The sequence below is a fragment of the Enoplosus armatus genome (assembly GCF_043641665.1).
Source record: "Enoplosus armatus isolate fEnoArm2 chromosome 22 unlocalized genomic scaffold, fEnoArm2.hap1 SUPER_22_unloc_1, whole genome shotgun sequence".
In the NCBI taxonomy this organism is placed as follows: Eukaryota; Metazoa; Chordata; class Actinopteri; order Centrarchiformes; family Enoplosidae; genus Enoplosus; species Enoplosus armatus.
This window is the reverse complement of record NW_027261197.1, coordinates 61876-83180: the sequence shown is the minus strand read 5'-3', so window position 1 is coordinate 83180 and position 21305 is coordinate 61876. Positions and strand designations below refer to the sequence as shown.

The following is a 21305-nucleotide window of genomic DNA, read 5'->3' as shown; positions in this document are numbered from 1 at the left end:
AATTCTGACGATGTTCAAGAATTCTGATGTCATTCTACAATTCTGTCAACATTCTACAATTCTGATGTCATTCTAGAATTCTATCGACATTCCAGAATTCTATCGACATTCCAGATTTCTGATGTTGTTCTAGAATTCTGAGGTCATTCTAGAATTCTGAGGTCATTTTAGAATTCTGTCGACATTCTAGAATTCTGATGTCATTCTAGAATTCTGTCAACATTCTAGAATTCTGACGCTGTTCTAGAATTCTGATGTCATTCTAGAATTATGTCGACATTCTAGAATTTTGGCTTTGTTCTAGAATTCTGATGTCATTCTAGAATTCTTTCGACATTCCAGAATTCTGATGTTGTTCTAGAATTCTGATGTCATTCTAGAATTCTGATGTTCTATAATTCTGAGGTCATTCTAGAATTCTGATGTCATTCTAGAATTCTATCAACATTCTACAATTCTGATGTTATTCTAGAATTCTATCGACAGTCCAGAATTCTATCGACATTCCAGAATTCTGATGTCGTTCTAGAATTCTGAGGTCATTCTAGAATTCTTATGTCAATTTAGAATTCTGTCGACATTCTAGAATTCTTATGTCAATTTAGAATTCTGTCGACATTCTAGAATTCTGAGGTCATTCTAGAATTCTGTCGACATTCTAGACTTCTGAGGTCATTCTATAATTCTGTCAACATTCTAGAATTCTGACGCTGTTCTAGAATTCTGAGGTCATTCTAGAATTCTGATGTCATTCTAGAATTCTGATGACATTCTAGAATTCTGAGGTCATTTTAGAATTCTGTCGACATTCTAGAATTTTCTCAACATTCTAGAATTCTGAGGTCATTCTAGAATTCTGATGACATTTTAGAATTCTGTCGACATTCTAGAATACTGATGACATTCTAGAATTCTGTCAACATTCTACAATTCTGATGTCATTCTAGAATTCTATCGACATTCCAGAATTCTATCGACATTCCGGAATTCTGATGTTGTTCTAGAATTCTTATGTCATTCTAGAATTCTGTCGACATTCAAGAATTCTGATGTCATTCTAGAATTCTTTCGACATTCCAGAATTCTGATGTTGTTCTAGAATTCTGAGGTCATTCTAGAATTCTGATGTCATTCTAGAATTCTATCGACATTCCAGAATTCTATTGACATTCCAGAATTCTGATGTCGTTCTAGAATTCTGAGGTCATTCTAGAATTCTGACGCTGTTTAAGGATTCTAACGCTGTCCTAGAATTCGGATGTCATTCTAGGATCCTGCCTCTGTTCTACACTCTGATGTCATTCTAGATATCTGTCAACATCTGTTCAGGGCCAAGAACAATAACTTCTGTCTTGTCTGAGTTCAACATCAGATAATTACAGGTCATCCAGGTCTTTATGTCCTTAAGGCATGCTTGAAGCTTGGCTAACTGATGAGGTTCTTCTGGCTTGATCGATAAATATAGCTGGGTATCATCCGCATAGCAATGAAAATGTATGGAGTGTTTTCTAATAATATCCCCTAAAGGAAGCATATATAAGGTGAATAGTATTGGTCCAAGCACAGAACCTTGTGGAACTCCATGACTGACTTTGGCATACATGGAGGATTCATCGTTAACATGTACAAACTGAGATCGATCTGATAAATACGACTTAAACCAGCTTAGTGCGGTTCCTTTGATGCCAATTAAATGTTCCAGTCTCTGTAATAGGATATGATGGTCAATGGTGTCGAATGCAGCACTAAGATCTAACAAAACAAGTATAGAGACAAGTCCTTTGTCTGATGCAGTGAGAAGGTCATTTGTAACTTTCACCAGTGCCGTCTCTGTGCTATGATGAGCTCTGAAACCTGACTGAAAGTCCTCAAGCAACCTATTGTCATGTAGAAAGTCACACAGCTGGTTGGCGACTGCTTTCTCAAGAATCTTGGAGAGAAAGGGGAGGTTAGATATAGGTCTATAGTTGGCTAAAACCTCTGGATCAAGAGTGGTCTTTTTAAGAAGAGGTTTAATTACAGCTACTTTAAAGGACTGTGGTACGTAGCCTGTTAATAAGGACAGATTGATGATGTCTAGTAAAGAAGTGCTGACTAAAGGTAAAACCTCTTTGAGCAGCCAGGTTGGGATGAGGTCTAAAAGAAAAGTTGATGGCTTAGATGAAGAGATAGTTTTAGTAATTTCTAGATTAAATCAAGAATTCTGATGTCATTCTAGAATTCTTTCGACATTCCAGAATTCTGATGTTCTAGAATTCTGATGTCATTTTAGAATTCTGATGACATTTTAGAATTCTGAGGTCATTTTAGAATTCTGTCGACATTCTAGAATTCTGATGACATTCTAGAATTCTGTCAACATTCTACAATTCTGATGTCATTCTAGAATTCTGATGTAATTCTAGAATTCTTTCGACATTCCAGAATTCTGACGATGTTCAAGAATTCTGATGTCATTCTACAATTCTGTCAACATTCTACAATTCTGATGTCATTCTAGAATTCTATCGACATTCCAGAATTCTATCGACATTCCAGATTTCTGATGTTCTAGAATTCTGATGACATTCTAGAATTCTGAGGTCATTTTATAATTCTGTCGACATTCTAGAATACTGATGACATTCTAGAATTCTGTCAACATTCTACAATTCTGATGTCATTCTAGAATTCTATCGACATTCCAGAATTCTATCGACATTCCAGAATTCTGATGTCATTCTAGAATTCTGATGACATTCGAGAATTCTGAGGTCATTTTCGAATTCTGTCGACATTCTAGAATACTGATGACATTCTAGAATTCTGTCAACATTCTACAATTCTGATGTCATTCTAGAATTCTATCGACATTCCAGAATTCTATCGACATTCCGGAATTCTGATGTTGTTCTAGAATTCTTATGTCATTCTAGAATTCTGTCGACATTCAAGAATTCTGATGTCATTCTAGAATTCTTTCGACATTCCAGAATTCTGATGTTGTTCTAGAATTCTGAGGTCATTCTAGAATTCTGATGTCATTCTAGAATTCTATCGACATTCCAGAATTCTATTGACATTCCAGAATTCTGATGTCGTTCTAGAATTCTGAGGTCATTCTAGAATTCTGACGCTGTTTAAGGATTCTAACGCTGTCCTAGAATTCGGATGTCATTCTAGGATCCTGCCTCTGTTCTACACTCTGATGTCATTCTAGATATCTGTCAACATCTGTTCAGGGCCAAGAACAATAACTTCTGTCTTGTCTGAGTTCAACATCAGGTAATTACAGGTCATCCAGGTCTTTATGTCCTTAAGGCATGCTTGAAGCTTGGCTAACTGATGAGGTTCTTCTGGCTTGATCGATAAATATAGCTGGGTATCATCCGCATAGCAATGAAAATGTATGGAGTGTTTTCTAATAATATCCCCTAAAGGAAGCATATATAAGGTGAATAGTATTGGTCCAAGCACAGAACCTTGTGGAACTCCATGACTGACTTTGGCATACATGGAGGATTCATCGTTAACATGTACAAACTGAGATCGATCTGATAAATACGACTTAAACCAGCTTAGTGCGGTTCCTTTGATGCCAATTAAATGTTCCAGTCTCTGTAATAGGATATGATGGTCAATGGTGTCGAATGCAGCACTAAGATCTAACAAAACAAGTATAGAGACAAGTCCTTTGTCTGATGCAGTGAGAAGGTCATTTGTAACTTTCACCAGTGCCGTCTCTGTGCTATGATGAGCTCTGAAACCTGACTGAAAGTCCTCAAGCAACCTATTGTCATGTAGAAAGTCACACAGCTGGTTGGCGACTGCTTTCTCAAGAATCTTGGAGAGAAAGGGGAGGTTAGATATAGGTCTATAGTTGGCTAAAACCTCTGGATCAAGAGTGGTCTTTTTAAGAAGAGGTTTAATTACAGCTACTTTAAAGGACTGTGGTACGTAGCCTGTTAATAAGGACAGATTGATGATGTCTAGTAAAGAAGTGCTGACTAAAGGTAAAACCTCTTTGAGCAGCCAGGTTGGGATGAGGTCTAAAAGAAAAGTTGATGGCTTAGATGAAGAGATAGTTTTAGTAATTTCTAGATTAAATCAAGAATTCTGATGTCATTCTAGAATTCTTTCGACATTCCAGAATTCTGATGTTCTAGAATTCTGATGTCATTTTAGAATTCTGATGACATTTTAGAATTCTGAGGTCACTTTAGAAATCTGTCGACATTCTAGAATTCTGATGACATTCTAGAATTCTGTCAACATTCTACAATTCTGATGTCATTCTAGAATTCTGATGTAATTCTAGAATTCTTTCGACATTCCAGAATTCTGACGATGTTCAAGAATTCTGATGTCATTCTACAATTCTGTCAACATTCTACAATTCTGATGTCATTCTAGAATTCTATCGACATTCCAGAATTCTATCGACATTCCAGATTTCTGATGTTGTTCTAGAATTCTGATGACATTCTAGAATTCTGAGGTCATTTTATAATTCTGTCGACATTCTAGAATACTGATGACATTCTAGAATTCTGTCAACATTCTACAATTCTGATGTCATTCTAGAATTCTATCGACATTCCAGAATTCTATCGACATTCCAGAATTCTGATGTCATTCTAGAATTCTGATGACATTCGAGAATTCTGAGGTCATTTTCGAATTCTGTCGACATTCTAGAATTCTGTCATCATTCTAGAATTCTGATGACATTCTAGAATTCTGTCAACATTCTACAATTCTGATGTCATTCTAGAATTCTATCGACATTCCAGAATTCTATCGACATTCCGGAATTCTGATGTTGTTCTAGAATTCTTATGTCATTCTAGAATTCTGTCGACATTCAAGAATTCTGAGGTCATTATAGAATTCTGTCAAAATTCTAGAATTCTGACGCTGTTCTAGAATTCTGATGTTATTCTAGAATTATGTCGACATTCTAGAATTTTGACTTTGTTCCAGAATTCTGATGTCATTCTACGATTCTTTCGACATTCCAGAATTCTGATGTTGTTCTAGAATTCTGAAGTCATTCTAGAATTCTGATGTCAGTCTCGAATTCTGATGACATTCTAGAATTCTGATGTTGTTCTAGAATTCTGATGACATTCTAGAATTCTGAGGTCATTTTAGAATTTTGTCGACATTCTAGAATTCTGATGAAATTCTAGAGTTCTGTCAACATTCTAAAATTCTGATGTCATTCTAGAATTCTATCGACATTCCAGAATTCTATCGACATTCCAGAATTCCGATGTTGTTCTAGAATTCTGAGGTCATTCTAGAATTCTGTCGACATTCTAGAATTCTGAGTTCATTATAGAATTCTGTCAAAATTCTAGAATTCTGACGCTGTTCTAGAATTCTGATTCAATTCAATTTCTGTTCAATTCAATTCAATTTTATTTATATAGTGCCAAATCACAACAAAAGTCATCTCATGACACTTTACAAAATAGAGCAGGTCTAGACCGACTCTTTATAATGTTATTACAGAGACCCAACAGTTCCCACCATGAGCAAGCACTTTGGCGACAGTGGCAAGGAAAAACTTCCTTTTAATAGGCAGAAAACTCGAGCAGAACCAGACTCTAGGTGGGCGGTCATCTGCTTTGACCGGTTGGGTTTGAGAGAGAGAGAGAGAGAGAGAGGGAGAGACAGAGACAGAGAGATAGACGTAGAGACACAGATAGACAGACAGGTAGGCAAAGATGTATGGCAGCACTAACAGTAGAAGTAGCTGTAATATTAGCTTAGATTAATAATAGGAGCTTTAATAGTAACAGAACTACGACTAAACATAATAACTGTAGAGATGAGAGTCAGGCAGGCCCATGGCGGCAGCAGCACCCAGGCGTACCAGGACCACGATCCACAGCGACCTACGAGTCGACAAAGCACAAAGAGTTAGTAACATACATTGGACTGTGATGAATGTGCAAAGATGAGGAGGGAGAGGAGGAAAGCTCAGTGCATCATGGGAAGTCCCCCAGCAGTGTAGGCCTATAGCAGCATAACTAGGGGGCTGGTCCAGGCAGGCCTGAGCCAGCCCTTAACTATAAGCGTTATCAAAAAGCAAAGTTTTAAGCCTACTCTTAAAAGTAGAGAGTGTGTCTGCCTCCCGGACCCAAACTGGGAGCTGATTCCACAGGAGAGGAGCTTGATAGCTGAAGGCTCTGGCTCCTGTTCTGTTTTTGGAGACTCTAGGAACCACAAGCAGCCCTGCATTCTGGGAGCGGAGTGCTCTAGTAGGGTAATAGGGTACTATGAGCTCTTAAAGATATGATGGTGCCTGACCAGTAAGAGCTTTGTAGGTGAGGAGAAGGAGTTTAAACTCTATTCTAGATTTTACAGGGAGCCAGTGCAGAGAAGCTAATACAGGAGAAATATGATCTCTTTTCCTGGTTCCTGTCAGTACACGTGCTGCAGCATTCTGGATCAGCTGGAGAGTCCTCAGGGACTTATTGGGACAGCCTGATAATAAGGAATTGCAATAATCCAGCCTAGACGTGACAAATGCATGGACTAATTTTTCTGCATCTGTTTGAGACAGGATCTTCCTGATTTTTGCAATGTTACGGAGGTGAAAGAAGGCAGTCCGTGAAGTTTGTTTTACGTGGGAGTTAAAGGACATGTCCTGATCAAAGACAACTCCGAGATTCCTCACGGTGGCGCTGGAGGCCAGGGCAATGCCATCTAGGGTAACAATATCCTTAGATACTGTATTTCTGAGGTGTTCAGGGCCAAGAACAATAACTTCTGTCTTGTCTGAGTTCAACATCAGATAATTACAGGTCATCCAGGTCTTTATGTCCTTAAGGCATGCTTGAAGCTTGGCTAACTGATGAGGTTCTTCTGGCTTGATCGATAAATATAGCTGGGTATCATCCGCATAGCAATGAAAATGTATGGAGTGTTTTCTAATAATATCCCCTAAAGGAAGCATATATAAGGTGAATAGTATTGGTCCAAGCACAGAACCTTGTGGAACTCCATGACTGACTTTGGCATACATGGAGGATTCATCGTTAACATGTACAAACTGAGATCGATCTGATAAATACGACTTAAACCAGCTTAGTGCGGTTCCTTTGATGCCAATTAAATGTTCCAGTCTCTGTAATAGGATATGATGGTCAATGGTGTCGAATGCAGCACTAAGATCTAACAAAACAAGTATAGAGACAAGTCCTTTGTCTGATGCAGTGAGAAGGTCATTTGTAACTTTCACCAGTGCCGTCTCTGTGCTATGATGAGCTCTGAAACCTGACTGAAAGTCCTCAAGCAACCTATTGTCATGTAGAAAGTCACACAGCTGGTTGGCGACTGCTTTCTCAAGAATCTTGGAGAGAAAGGGGAGGTTAGATATAGGTCTATAGTTGGCTAAAACCTCTGGATCAAGAGTGGTCTTTTTAAGAAGAGGTTTAATTACAGCTACTTTAAAGGACTGTGGTACGTAGCCTGTTAATAAGGACAGATTGATGATGTCTAGTAAAGAAGTGCTGACTAAAGGTAAAACCTCTTTGAGCAGCCAGGTTGGGATGAGGTCTAAGAGACAAGTTGATGGCTTAGATGAAGAGATAGTTTTAGTAATTTCTAGATTAAATCTAGAATTCTGATGTCATTCTAGAATTCTTTCGACATTCCAGAATTCTGATGTTCTAGAATTCTGATGTCATTCTAGAATTCTGATGTCATTTTAGAATTCTGAGGTCATTTTAGAATTCTATTGTCATTCTAGAATTATGTCGACATACGAGAATTTTGGCTTTGTTCTGGAATTCTGATGTCATTCTACAATTCTTTCGACATTCCAGAATTCTGATGTTCTAGAATTCTGATGTCATTTTAGAATTCTGATGACATTCTAGAATTCTGATGACATGCTAGAATTGTGTCAACATTCTAGAATTCTGATGACATTCTAGAATTCTGTCAACATTCTACAATTCTGATGTCATTCTAGAATTCTATCGACATTCCAGAATTCTATCGACATTCCAGAATTCTGATGTTGTTCTAGAATTCTGAGGTCATTCTAGAATTCTGATGACATTCTAGAATTTTGACTTTGTTCTAGAATTCTGATGTCATTATAGAATTCTTTCGACAATCCAGAATTCTGATGTTGTTCTAGAATTCTGAGGTCATTCTAGAATTCTGTTGTCATTCTAGAATTCTGATGACATTCTAGAATTCTGATGTCATTCTAGAATTCTGAGGTCATTTTAGAATTCTATCGACATTCCAGAATTCTGATTTTGTTCTAGAATTCTGAGGTCATTCTAGAATTCTGATTACATTCTAGAATTCTGAGGTCATTTTAGAATTCTGTCGACATTCTAGAATTTTGTCAACATTCTAGAATTCTGAGGTCAGTATAGAATTCTTATGTCATTCTAGAATTCTGATGACATTCTAGAATTTTTTGCTTTGTTCTAGAATTCTGATGTCATTCTAGAATTTTTACGACATTCCAGAATTCCGATGTTGTTCTAGAATTCTGAGGTCATTCTAGAATTCTGGAATTCTGAGGTCATTTTAGAATTCTGTCGACATTCTAGAATTTTGTCAACATTCTAGAATTCTGAGGTCATTCTAGAATTCTTATGTCATTCTAGAATTCTGATGACATTCTAGAATTCTGAGGTAATTCTAGAATCCTGTCAACATTCTAGAATTCTGACGCTGTTCTAGAATTCTGATGTCATTCTAGAATTATGTTGACATTCTAGAATTTTGACTTTGTTCCAGAATTCTGATGTCATTCTAGAATTCTTTCGACATTCCAGAATTCTGATGTTGTTCTAGAATTCTGAGGTCATTCTAGAATTCTGATGTCATTCTAGAATTCTGATGACATTCTAGAATTCTGAGGTCATTTTAGAATTCTGTCCACATTCTAGAATTCTGAGGTCATTCTAGAATTCTGATGACATTCTAGCATTCTGAGGTCATTTTAGAATTCTGTCGACATTCTAGAATTCTGATGACATTCTACAATTCTGTCAACATTCTACAATTCTGATGTCATTCTAGAATTTTATCGAAATTCCAGAATCCTATCGACATTCCAGAATTCTGATGTTGTTCTAGAATTCTGATGACATTCTAGAATTCTGATGTCATTCCAGAATTGCGTCGACATTCTAGAATTTTGACTTTGTTCTAGAAGTCTGATGTCATTCTAGAATTCTTTCGACCTTCCAGAATTCTGATATTGTTCTAGAATTCTGAGGTCATTCGCGAATTCTGATGACATTCTAGAATTCTGAGGTCATTTTAGAATTCTGATGACATTCTAGAATTCTGATGAAATTCTACAATTCTGTCAACATTCTAGAATTCTGATGTCATTCTAGAATTCTATCGACATTCCAGAATTCTATCGACATTCCGGAATTCTGATGTTGTTCTAGAATTCTTATGTCATTCTAGAATTCTGTTGACATTCTAGAATTCTTAGGTCATTATAGAATTCTGTCAAAATTCTAGAATTCTGACACTGTTCTAGAATTCTGTTGTCATTCTAGAATTATGTCGACGTTCTAGAATTTTGGCTTTGTTCTGGAATTCTGATGTCATTGTAGAATTCTTTCGACATTCCAGAATTCTGATGTTCTAGAATTCTGATGTCATTCTAGAATTCTGATGTGATTTTAGAATTCTGTCGACATTCTAGAATTCTGATGACATTCTAGAATTCTGTCAACATTCTACAATTCTGATGTCATTCTAGAATTCTATCGACATTCCAGAATTCTATCGACATTCCAGAATTCTTATGTTGTTCAAGAATTCTGAGGTCATACTAGACTTCTGATGTCATTGTAGAATTCTGATGACATTCTAGAATTCTGAGGTCATTCTAGAATTCTGTCAACATTCTAGAATTCTGACGCTTTTCTAGAATTCTGATGTCATTCTAGAATTATGTCGACATTCTAGAATTTTGACTTTGTTCTAGAATTCTGAGGTCATTCTAGAATTCTGATGTCATTCTAGAATTCTGATGACATTCTAGAATTCTGTCAACATTCTACAATTCTGATGTCATTCTAGAATTCTATCGACATTCCAGAATTCTATCGACATTCCAGAATTCTTATGTTGTTCAAGAATTCTGAGGTCATACTAGAATTCTGATGTCATTGTAGAATTCTGATGACATTCTAGAATTCTGAGGTCATTCTAGAATCCTGTCAACATTCTAGAATTCTGACGCTGTTCTAGAATTCTGATGTCATTCTAGAATTATGTTGACATTCTAGAATTTTGACTATGTTCCAGAATTCTGATGTCATTCTAGAATTCTTTCGACATTCCAGAATTCTGATGTTGTTCTAGAATTCTGAGGTCATTCTAGAATCCTGATGTCATTCTAGAATTCTGATGACATTCTAGAATTCTGAGGTCATTTTAGAATTCTGTCCACATTCTAGAATTCTGAGGTCATTCTAGAATTCTGATGACATTCTAGCATTCTGAGGTCATTTTAGAATTCTGTCGACATTCTAGAATTCTGATGACATTCTACAATTCTGTCAACATTCTACAATTCTGATGTCATTCTAGAATTTTGACTATGTTCCAGAATTCTGATGTCATTCTAGAATTCTTTCGACATTCCAGAATTCTGATGTTGTTCTAGAATTCTGAGGTCATTCTAGAATCCTGATGTCATTCTAGAATTCTGATGACATTCTAGAATTCTGAGGTCATTTTAGAATTCTGTCCACATTCTAGAATTCTGAGGTCATTCTAGAATTCTGATGACATTCTAGCATTCTGAGGTCATTTTAGAATTCTGTCGACATTCTAGAATTCTGATGACATTCTACAATTCTGTCAACATTCTACAATTCTGATGTCATTCTAGAATTTTATCGAAATTCCAGAATCCTATCGACATTCCAGAATTCTGATGTTGTTCTAGAATTCTGATGACATTCTAGAATTCTGATGTCATTCCAGAATTACGTCGACATTCTAGAATTTTGACTTTGTTCTAGAAGTCTGACATTCCAGAATTCTGATGTTCTAGAATTCTGATGTCATTCTAGAATTCTGATGTGATTTTAGAATTCTGTCGACATTCTAGAATTCTGATGACATTCTAGAATTCTGTCAACATTCTACAATTCTGATGTCATTCTAGAATTCTATCGACATTCCAGAATTCTATCGACATTCCAGAATTCTTATGTTGTTCAAGAATTCTGAGGTCATACTAGACTTCTGATGTCATTGTAGAATTCTGATGACATTCTAGAATTCTGAGGTCATTCTAGAATTCTGTCAACATTCTGGAATTCTGACGCTTTTCTAGAATTCTGATGTCATTCTAGAATTATGTCGACATTCTAGAATTTTGACTTTGTTCTAGAATTCTGAGGTCATTCTAGAATTCTGATGTCATTCTAGAATTCTGATGACATTCTAGAATTCTGTCAACATTCTACAATTCTGATGTCATTCTAGAATTCTATCGACATTCCAGAATTCTATCGACATTCCAGAATTCTTATGTTGTTCAAGAATTCTGAGGTCATACTAGAATTCTGATGTCATTGTAGAATTCTGATGACATTCTAGAATTCTGAGGTCATTCTAGAATTCTGTCAACATTCTAGAATTCTGACGCTTTTCTAGAATTCTGATGTCATTCTAGAATTATGTCGACATTCTAGAATTTTGACTTTGTTCTAGAATTCTGAGGTCATTCTAGAATTCTGATGTCATTCTAGAATTCTGATCACATTCTAGAATTCTGAGGTCATTTTAGAATTCTGTCCACATTCTAGAATTCTGAGGTCATTCTAGAATTCTTATGTCATTCTGGAATTCTGATGACATTCTAGAATTCTGATGTCATTTTAGAATTCTGATGACATTCTAGAATTCTGAGGTCATTCTAGTATTCTGACGCTGTTTTAGGATTCTAATGCTGTCCTAGAATTCGGATGTCATTCTAGGATTCTGACTCTGTTCTACACTCTGATGTCATTCTAGATATCTGTCAACATTCTACAATTCTGATGTCATTCTAGAATTCTATCGACATTCCAGAATTCTGATGTTGTTCTAGAATTCTGATGACATTCTAGAATTCTGATGTTGTTCTAGAATTCTGATGACATTCTAGAATTCTGAGGTCATTCTAGAATTCTGACGCTGTTTTAGGATTCTAATGCTGTCCTAGAATTCGGATGTCATTCTAGGATTCTGACTCTGTTCTACACTCTGATGTCATTCTAGCGCATTCTCCCTGGCTTTCAACATTTGACTAATCAGGGCGCAGAAATGTTGAAGAAGTGTCTCCCCGGCTTTCAACATTTGACTAATCACGGCGCAGAAATGTTGACGCAGTGTCATGAAAGGGGCGTTCAATAAAGTTGAATACAGAGCGCAAGCCGGGCGAGATCGGTCACGCAAATCAAAGCCAATTCAAGCGGCATGGTGAGTATTTACACATCTATTACAGTGTTGTATATGACTTAAAGTATAGAAGTCATTTCACCAGTTATATCAAGTTGTCATCAACATTACAAAACCTCCGTTATCTGTAGGGAATTTCGCTAACGTTAGTTGTTGCCGGCCGGCCTTTAGCTAATGTCATCTATTACGGTGGCTTTTCAGTAACGTTAGGCTATTAGTACAGCATTTGGGGAGCAACACGTTCAACCACAACAATATTTTTTTTACCAAATCCTTTAAATTCAGATGTATAGACGAATGTATTGGCGGGATTCTGCAGAAAGCGGTGAAAAAGGTGTAAATGTACATTAGCCTGCTAACGTTCTTTTTGACTTCCGAGCCTTTTTAAGGCCAGAGTTGCTCGTGCAATAAACAATCGTTTTCACACAATGACAGTTTTCATTTGTATAGACTAGGCCACGTTCATGCTGATAATGTCAACGTTTTACACAAGTTCAAGGTAGTTAGCTACACTGTAACAGCTAACGTACCTAACCTTAACTTCGGTTAAGTGACACAACTTTCATGCATATAATACTTTCATGGTTATCATTTAGTGTTAAACATATTCCTCACACAATCACTAGTGTATGTGCAGTCAGGCTTTTCTAACCCTTCTGAGAACAGGTGACAGGATTGTAGGCCTAATATAATAAAAACGTCAATATCATATCCGTTATATGAAGCGCCAGAGTAGTCAAACTGCTGAGCTATTTACCATAGTTAATATTACCAAACATTAAAGTAATTGCAGGAGAAGGTATACAGCTAACTTTCTAATTCATGATATTTCCCACCACACACTGTAAGAATACATGTTTATTAAAGGAAATCAGGTTAATACATGAGCTGTGTTTCAAACACAGACACAATACACCCCAGGTGGTTTATGCCAAGTTTTTCATAGGATTATTACAATATTACAAGGCGGTGGTCTTGCTTTCATGTTCCAACACTTATGTTGTTTTCAGGCATTCAAAAAATGTTTATGCATTTATGTCACCAAAGGCAATGTCTTCGAAATCTAAATCACACAAAGCGATGGCAGACTCAGAGTGGATGGCACGCTTGAGAAAGTTTGCCAACTCTGGGGCCTGGCCTGCCGGCGAGGGAAACAGACCAGCTCCCAGGCAAAAGAAGTGGTATGAGCTGTGTCAAAGGGTATGAGTATATTCATGGCACAGTACATTGTATTCATTGTTATTTACGCTCACAATGCATTTTACTCACTATAGGGTTAGGGTTGTATCAAATACAATAAAAGGATCCTATGAGTTAACGTGTAATAAGCAAATCATTGTCATCAGATCTCTGTAACTACACAAATGCAAATCAATGATTTAATATGTGTTCAATTCAATCAAATGTACAACTATTACCTTTAGATCGACAAATGCCCCATGCAGTGCCATGGACAGACGTCCTTGTTTGGGCAAGCAAGGACGTGCACGTGTGGATTCCACACTCAGAAGGTAACCCTGTTCAATTAAAGACTCAAGTAGTGTGTGTGTGTGTGTGTGTGTGTGTGTTAATTAATTAGTGATGTATCTACTCTGCCATGCCACAGCCAACTGGAGCAAGGATTGCCACCGTGGGCCAACAGACTGCAGCAGTGGGTCCGGGTCCTGCCCAAGCCACTGTCGGGCAACAGACTGCAGCAGTGCGTCTGGGTTCGGCCCAAGCCACCGTGGGGCAACAGAGTGCAGCAGTGCGTCCGGGTTCGGCCCAAGCCACCGTGGGGCAACAGACTGCAGCAGTGGGACAAGTGCTGGGAGTGCAGGGTCATAAACAGCAACCAACATCGAATTTATCAATGGTATTTGGATTTGTTACTGAATATTTGACACTTTATTCACTGAATGATAGTTTGACAATATAGTCCTTTCATGACACGGCCCTTTGCTTTGTTGCCTTTCAGTTTACCAAGTCAAGATTTGGGGGGTCTCATGGTGCTGCTGCGAAGCCAAATCTCAGCAAAGCTAGAAGAGTAACCCAGGTAAATAGAGATCAAATAGCAGCTGTTTAAATTGTGTTATTATTACAAGTTACTTAGACTGAATTCTTTACAGACCCAAGTCACTGACCCCACCAGTTCTCCAGCCAGCATTGCTGTCCCAGTGAGTAATGATGTAACTCACTTTTTGAATACAGTATTTGTATTTCTACACACATTTTTTATTAGTATTAAAAAGCTTTCAAATGAGAAATGAAACTTGAAAGCTAAATAACAGTGTTTCATGTAGAGCAGCTGTATGAAATAATAACTTACACTTTGATTGTGTTGTGAATGCTATGAATTTTAGTATATTCTTTGCCATGCTTTAACAGGCTCCAGACCCTCAGACTGTTGCTCAAGCTTCAGTGCCTGTTCCAGTGTGTGCCACTGTGTCAGTAAGTCATTTAACTTTTAATTTCATACTGTGTAGAGCATCAGCAGTGTCTTTCAGCAGTAATAAGTATGTTTATGCATTGTTTTGTTATTGCGCAGACGGCTGACTCCAGGACAGAGACAGCTGAAGCCTCACCATCTCAGCTGCCCCGTTTGTGGTCTGAAGGCTTGCCACCTGAGGACCACAAGTGGATTGTCAAGACTGTGCTGAAGTTGGGACCTAAAGGAAGGCTAGAGCTTCAACACAACCTGAAGCTCTGGTACTTTCCACCGCAGCCGAGCCATGTGTACCACCAGGCTCCGGCTCCAGACCGTTTTTTTGCCCACCCACTTCTTGTCTGGATGCCCTACAGACTGTGGAAGGTGAAGGTGGTCTGTCCCAACTCTGCCTGTGGGCAGCACCAGCTCACAGGAGCAGGGCTGCATAAGAGGGCACGGCGGGTCCTGGACGTGGGCAGGATCTATAATATGGTGGCAGAGACACTAACCTGCACCAAATGTAGGTCTACTCACGTCTCTTGGAGCCAGACTGTCCTCACACAACTGGACTTGGCTCACAGATCAGAATTTCGGGTCATCCTCACACAAAAGTGAGTAACGTGTCTTTTCTCTGTTGCCTTGTCAAATAGATATTATGCAAAACATTCTTATTGATAAATCTGTTTATGTCCAAGGTACGCGTGTGACATCCGGGTGATCCGGCTTCTGCGGGAGAGAGGCCTGGGTAACAGCCCAACATGGGTTTTAAAGCAACTGAGGGAGAACCACACAGAGGAGTGGCTGCATCGCGTGGCAAGGTACACCACAGAGTGCATGGACTTCCTCCAGCGTCCAGGACTGTTGCCCATGGCATTCCCTGAGCCTCCAGACCCTGCTGTGGTGCCGAGCTGTAAGTGGCTCCTCTCCGTTTACAGCCAGGATATTTTAACAAGGCTGGAGGACATCAAAGCGAGGATAACATCGACTTACGGAACCATTCTTAAAATGGATTCCACCAAAAAGGTTAGACAATCTTTTTTCTTTGAAATAGGTTACTGATATTATTAACTCCTGCCTGTATTTCAGTAATTCTGAGTCATGTTCACAGAGGCCTATACATTTTGTGTGCTTCAGATCACCAAGAAGCTTGCCGGAACAGCCAAGGGGACAGCACTCTGGCTCACCTCTGTGGGAAATGAGTATGGTCAGATACTCATCAGTGTGCTGACTGCTCAGGAGGGAGCTGGCCTGGACATGATGGCAACAGACTTGGTGAAGAGATACCAGCAGGCTGGTGTGGATCCCCCTGTTGCCTTATACGTGGACTGTGGCTGCTGCACTGACACAGGGGAGACCAAGCTCAAGGCCAGATTCAGCGGGTGGCCAGACCTTACTATAAGGCTGGATATCTGGCACTTCATGCGCCGACTTGCCGTGGGATGCACAACAGATGCTCATCAGCTGTACCCAATCTTTATGTCACGCCTGTCAGCGTGCATATTTGAGTGGGATGCAGCTGATTTAGCTCTGTTGCGTGAAGCAAAAAGACAGCAGCTTCAGTCCCAGGGCCTGTCTTCCCCTACTGATGGTGACATCAGTAAACATCTATCCAGGGAGGAGCTGGCTCTCCATTGCCGCAGGAGGACCCGTGGAGAGGAGACCACCACTCAGCTGCTGGAGGAGCTGCTGTGGGGGCTCAAGGGGACCAGTGGCAACGACTCCCTTGGTGTTCCCCTGTTTGACAGGGAGAGGATGGAGCACATCTGGCATGTCCAGAGAAAGCATGTCAAGTGCATCCAGGATCCATCAGGTGTTGCTCTCTACACCAAAACGGGGGAGCTCACAAAGGGAGGTGTGCGGTTATCCACGTACCGATGTGCCAGAGGCTCTACATCACTGGAGTCTTTCCACTTACACTTAAACCGCTTCATACCAGGTTTGTGTCTGTCAGACATGTTGGTTCATGTGTTGTATAGTCCACGAAGATTTCATAATTTAATATTTAAATATGTATTTCTAGGGACCAGTGCCAACAGCCTGAATTTTCAGGTATACCTGCTGGAAGGACTACATAGGTGGAACCAGGACCGTGGTAATGCTGCCCTGTCTACTGGCCCATCTGCTTTACGCAGCTACTCAGGTGACCTGCTTCACAGTGGCAACAAAAATTATGAGAAGCTGTTCGGCAGGAAGGTGGCACCTGAGTTCTGTCCACCCTCGCGTTACACTGGTAAGCATTTGTGAACACATTGGTAATTCAACTCGGTTTTAAAATCTTTTATTCACTTTGTTAACTTTTGTAAATGATCCATTTAACCTCTATTGTTTCAGGAGAGCTCATTGGGGTACAGTATCTGTTCCGGCAGACTGGTCAGGCACTGCAGGATATGCACCCTGATTCGGAGGAGACGGCTCAGTTAATTGAAGAGCATGACGTGGAGGATGGCGTGGAGGAAGATGAGGGCTTCTCTGACATCACAGACGACCCCACAGTGTTGGACCTGGATATCCCTCAGGCTCCAGCCTCTCCGACTCCTGGTCCCTCTGCCATTACATCTGGTCTCGGTTCCCTGCCCCACAGCACATCCAGTATGTCCTCCAGCGTCTCCACCCTGGCTATCACCACATCCACCACAGCCCCTAGCAGATCCACCCTGTCTGCTGGCACATCCACCATGGTTCCTGGTAGGGCTGAACAATTAATCGCATTATTGAAATCACAATATCTCAAAATCAATATCCAAATCACAGAAGCTGCAATTTTTATAAAGGTGAAATGTGTGACAAAACACATTATAATGAAGTACTGTAATATCCCCTGGCAAATCTACAAATCTTGATCTCCAGATGTAAGAAAACATGTTGGTACAGATCAACAAATGTCACACCATCATGATTTTAATAGTTTTTTCAGTCAAAATGTATCCCACTAATTGTGAATCTTATCGCAATTGTTATATCTGTCAAAATAATCACAATATGATTTCTTTCTACCATATTGTGCAGCCCTGGCTCTTGTCACATCCACTCTGGCCCCCGTTAAATCCACTCTGGCCCCCGTGACATCCTCCCTGGCCCCCGTGACATCCACTCTGGCCCCTGTGACATCCTCCCTGGCCCCTGTGACATCCACCCTGGCCCCTGTGACATCCACCATGGCTCCCAGCACATCCACCCTGGCTCCTGGCACATCTGCAATGGCCTCCGGTGCATCCATTCTGCCCTCTACTTCATCCTCTGAGGCTGGAGTTGATACACAAGCTGAAGATGAAGATATGGTAGGTGTCAGTGTGATCAATTTAGAATATGTAGGTATATAGATATGAGCCAAAATCCACAGCATCAATAAAGTGTCATTAAAGGCCAGTGTCAGTGAAGGTTTTACATTGCTATTTTCTGTTTCATTATTTGCCTAGGCTGTTGATGACCGAAATGTTCCGGGATACCAGCACGTGGACAGACTTGCTGAGTACTTGGTGGCACTTAGGGGTCAGACCTCTCTCTGTCTCAGCAACCAGCAGGCAAGTGCGATTATAGCACTGTGGGGGAGCCTGGACGAAGGGGACAAGAAGCGGGTTGTTTATGCTGCTCGACATCAGGACAGACTTTTGAGTGGACGTTTCAGGACGCCAAAAAAGCCCTCAGTAACGCCTGGTGTTGAGAGCACCACCCGCTGCATGTTAGGTGCGAGCAGTGCACCCGCACAGTGGCCTGACTGCTGCCGTTTAGTTGAGAACATTTTTATAAGACTCTGTGATCTTCATCCAGGCCCGGTAAGAAAAGGGAAGAGAGCGGATTCAAGGTGGTCCTTAATTCTGAGGGACTATCATAAGATTAGGCAGCTTGTTGTTGGTAACTCCCTGGTGATGCAGGGAACAGAGATTCAGCTGGTGGAAGTGAACCAGAACACCCTCATCCAGTGGCACAACAACAGGCAGAAGAGTCAGGGGCTCTCTGTGCTGCTCCAGGGCACTGCATTGCCTCCAGCCCTCCCTGAGTCAGAAGAGCCTCTTCAGGAGGCAAGGGCACTCCCTGCTGCACCCATCCCAGCACAACAGGAACATGAATACTGGCTGCCAGCGAGTACAGCAGGTCAGGCGCAACAAAGGCTGGCAGCCTCTAAACAGCCCCCGCAGCTTCCACGTACCATCTTGCCAAAGGGGCCAGTGAAGAGGCCTTTGTTTGTCACACCCCCTGCACAAGGACCCTACCTGGCACCTCAGTACTTTGCACAACCAGGACAAACTCTAAATCTGGTACCTGTTGTCCTTCCTGTGTCGGTGGTTCAGGGCACCTACCCACAAACCAGTGCGCCTACCACAACAGTGGAAGCAGGAGCCGGAGCCACTCCAAAGAGGCCATATAGGCGAACTGTAGAGGCAAACACTTGTAAAAAGTGTGGCCAGTTCCGCACTGCTGACACTGGACACAGCCATTACCGTGGCAGAGTGTATTGTCCTCAGTCAGAATCTCTGACCAAAGACCAATGGTTGGAGGAAATGAGGAAAAAGTTCCCGAAATGATAATGTGCAATGTACTGTAAATAGTGAACACTTGTAAATTTTAATAGTTGTCAATAATAGTAGTATTGTATATAGTTAATATTTGTCAATAATAGTGGTATTGTAAATGTTAAGAGTTGTCAATAATAGTGGTATTGTAAATGTTTATAGTTGTCAATAATAGTGGTATTGTAAATGCTGACAGTTGTAAATAATAGTAGTATTGTAAATAGTTAATAGTTGTAATAATAGTGGTATTGTAAATGTTTATAGTTGTCAATAATAGTGGTATTGTAAATGTTTATAGTTGTAAATAATAGTGGTAGTGTAAATGCTGACAGTTGTAAATAATAGTGGTATTGTAAATAGTTAATAGTTGTCAATAATAGTGGTATTGTAAATAGTTTCAAATATTGTTTATTAAAGTATCAATATATTACTCTGTGTTTACTGTAAATAGTAATAAATCCTGCAAAGTCTTTCAAAAGTTTTTCTTTATTTCTTTTTTCCTTGAACAAACAAAACTGGTTTACAGCAAATGACAGTTTGTGTAAAACAGCACAATAATAATGATGATGATGATGATGACATTTTATAATAGTATAACTTTTGGGGAAAGGGCAAGGGGTAATGGAGTTCCTTGAGTGTCAGTAGCACAGCCTTATAACTGGGGAACACCCCCAACTCTGGAAGTGATGTCCAAATAAGGTAATGTACGTCACTCAGCACATATCTGCGACTGTCCGCCATTGAGAACTGCAGTTTGCCGGTTCGAAACCCGTCTGAGACATGTCCAAAAAAACTTAAAACATCAAAAGTTTCCTATTTGTGTTCAGGCAGCTAGAAATACGTGCATCAAATATATATGGATACAAAGTAGCCACATTTTCCTCTTTTTCTCCCTTTTCCTCTCTTTTTCTCTCTTTTCCTCTCTCTTTTCTTCTTCCCCCTTCTCCCCCCTTCTTCCCCCTCTTTGACGGACGAATGTTCCCCAGCTTGAACGCAGCGCCTTAGACCGCTCGGCCATCCTGACTGTACATTCCTTTTCTATAATGGAAAAAAAAAGCGAGTGTAATCCCACCCCCCAGGGATCCATAACGTATTCTGATAAATTGCATTCCCTAACCACACCCGCTTAAAATCAGGTTCCACTGGATTCAGAGTGCAGAGTGCCAACTATTACACAATTACTACCTCACAGCTTCCTCAGGCTGTTGTGGAACAGTTTCTGACATGATATCACCAAAACATTCATCCAGCAAAAAATGGGCCTCCAAACAAATTCTAGCATGCTAACTTTACCAAGGTTTACACTGCAGACACTTGTGGCTGGGATAACAGTAGCCTGGCATTGCAGCTGCTAGGAGTTCATGAGAGGCCAGAGACTGGCAATATCATGTTACAGGTAACAGTTGCAGTGAAAAACTGTCAGAAGTGGGATTCGAACCCACGCCTCCAGAGGAGACTGCGACCTGAACGCAGCGCCTTAGACCGCTCGGCCATCCTGACTATATATTACCATCATTTCCATTATTTCAAAATTTTCAGACCTCAAAGTTCATATTCATTTTTTCACAATAAATCACAATAAAATGTTTTAACTTAGGAAGAGTTCCGAAATCAATATTTGGTGGAATAACCCTGATTTTCAATCACAGCTTGGACAAAACTTAAAATTGGACTTATCAGAGAAGATGATCTTACTCCGGTCCCCTACGGTCCAACCCTTATGGTCTTTTGCGAACCTCAGCTGCCGCTTGCCATTCTTTTTGTAGCTCACTTGCTGTCCTATTGCAAGAGCAGTGTTTTTGTTTTTATACTTTTACTTTTTGAATAAGATTTGGTTCAGGTGATCAACTAATCAGTACCTCATTAAGTAGAATGAGGTGTGCTTCTGTTGGGATTCAACAGACACCGAAATGTAATGGCTGCCATACATGTAGAGATGCTGATATAAG

At 39.9% G+C, this 21305-nt stretch overlaps 1 non-coding gene across 1 annotated transcript; it reads right to left on the bottom strand.

The window, feature by feature from the left end:
* Nucleotides 1-20773: 20773 nt before the first annotated feature.
* Nucleotides 20774-20856, bottom strand: trnal-cag (transfer RNA leucine (anticodon CAG)). The gene has a single exon. It is a non-coding gene; the product is annotated as a tRNA-Leu (tRNA).
* Nucleotides 20857-21305: the final 449 nt, after the last annotated feature.